The sequence below is a fragment of the Octopus sinensis genome, linkage group LG17 (genome assembly GCF_006345805.1).
Source record: "Octopus sinensis linkage group LG17, ASM634580v1, whole genome shotgun sequence".
NCBI lineage: Eukaryota > Metazoa > Mollusca > Cephalopoda > Octopoda > Octopodidae > Octopus > Octopus sinensis.
The window spans coordinates 9903700-9906199 of record NC_043013.1 but is presented as its reverse complement, the minus strand read 5'-3'; positions in this window follow the sequence as shown (position 1 = coordinate 9906199).

Genomic DNA, 2500 nt, shown 5'->3' with positions numbered 1-2500 from the left:
TATATATATATATATATATATATATATATATGCACATATATATACATATATATATATATACACATATATATACATATATATATACACATATATATATTACACATCGCCATGTTGATTCGTTAGCTACTGCACGCATTTTTTTCTCTCCTTCTTTCTGTGTTTTTTTCTCTGTGTATCTTTCTGTTGAAGAGCGTAGGCTCGAAACGTTAAAGACTTGTTTTATTTATATTTCCTGAGCGCCATACTAATACAATTGTTCGTTTGTTTTCCACCTGCCTTCGTCTTTTGTTTATTTTCATAAAGCTTCCCGTTATATATACACATATATATACATATATATATATATATACACATATATATATATACACATATATATACATATATATATATACACATATATATATACACATATATATACATATATATATATATATACACATATATATACATATATATATATATACACATATATATACATATATATATATATATACACATATATATATATATACACATATATATATATATACACATATATATATATATACACATATATATATATATACACACACATATATATATATATACACACATATATATATATATATATATACACATATATATATATACACACATATATATATATACACACATATATATATATATATATACACATATATATATATACACACATATATATATATACACACATATATATATATATACACACACATATATATATATACACACAATATATATATATACACACACATATATATATATACACACACATATATATATATATATAATATATATATATATACACGTTCCATTTATAGATACGATCAACAAGAAAGTACTCCATCCAATGAAAAATAAACATCTGAGTGAGAGAGAGAGAGTGTGTGTGTATGTGTGTGTGTGTGTGCGTGCGTGTGTGTGTGTGTGTGTACGTGTGTAACTCTCCTCGTCACCGCTGGCAACCAGTTTTGGTTTGTTTACATCCTGTAACATTACGGTTCGGCAATATAAGAATGATGGAGTAATTAACAGTCTTAAAAATGTACAGGGATCGATTTTTTGGACCCAGCCCTTCAAGTCGATGCTACGGCATGGCCGCACTTCAAATGAAGCTAGTTAGAGTTAACAGATAGAGTAGAATTTATTCGAAATGGCTACTATTAGAGAAAGAATAATCTCCTATTTTCTAGGAAAGGGGCTGGCCTGCAGTTCCTTGGCCTGTTAAATTAATGAAGAAAGACTCTAAAACTCCCTTCACTCATAAGGAAAAATAGCAGCTACATCTTCAAATTGCAAAATTACCGTCGTAAGATAGGACAAATTTCACAGAATGCTTGAAAACTTAATATGGCCATAGTTGGGATGCTTTCCATTATTCGTCTCCTTATTCAAGACTTGGTCAGGGATAAAGAGCAACGCCAACAACGAGGGATACCTTTATATTTACTGAGACCTTCAACAGTTAGAAATAGCAGTGAGATCACACACATTACGTAATCTCTTGTCATGAACATGGCCAGGATATTTCCGAGAATCTTGTTAAAACCATATATTAAGCAAGGATGGTCATGATGAATTCAAGACCTTTGATTACAGAAAGATTTATCAAACCTGAACTAGCGCAAACAACAACCACCTGTTACTAATTAAAGCGAGATCTCTTTACGTTAGAGTTCTCTTCCCCTACCGAGTAATGCCTGATTGTCACAGATTCTTCATCAAACAATAGCTCTAACATTTGTATCGTACTGTACTCTAAACCGTTGTGTTTACGAACGAAACACCTAAGCTCCACGCAGCTCCGGCAGAAGGTATTGGCGAACTTCTGCTGACTCTTTCGCCATAGCTTTCTCTCACACTTTTCCTGTTGGGGGAGAAAAAAAAGGGGTGTAGGTTTTCGATCAAAAGGGATCGTAAAAAGAAAAGCGATCAATAGGGATCGTGTATCACAAATGTCATGATGTAAAGTGTAAAGGGGGAAACAGGCAAGGTTTATCTGTGGAAAGAAAAGCCTACGGAAAAGACCACGGTAACCTCGGTCAATAATGTCACATGTTAGCACATTTATTTGCAAGTAAGTAACTCTCTGTTTTAGACAGACAGACAGATATATAGATAAATAGATAGATAGATACGTCGGGCTTCTTTCCACTTCCCTCCACAAACTCTAGTCACATGGACATGTCGTTGATTCACTCGGGGCCATAGTAGGAGACATCTGCTCAAAGTGGTTTACAATGGGACTGAAAATTTAACAAAATGCAACAGACACAACCTTCTTACCATACAGCAATACGACGCAGATTATTGGTGAATATTTACTGTCTTTTCATTAAGAACAAACCAGGAGAGTTTTCTTAGAAGTGTCATTTGAGATTAGAACTCGATTTATGGAAGCTTCGATCCCAGAGGGATAAAATATAGATGGAGACCTGCAGGATATGAGATTACAGTACAGTGAGAATCAGATAAGAAATGG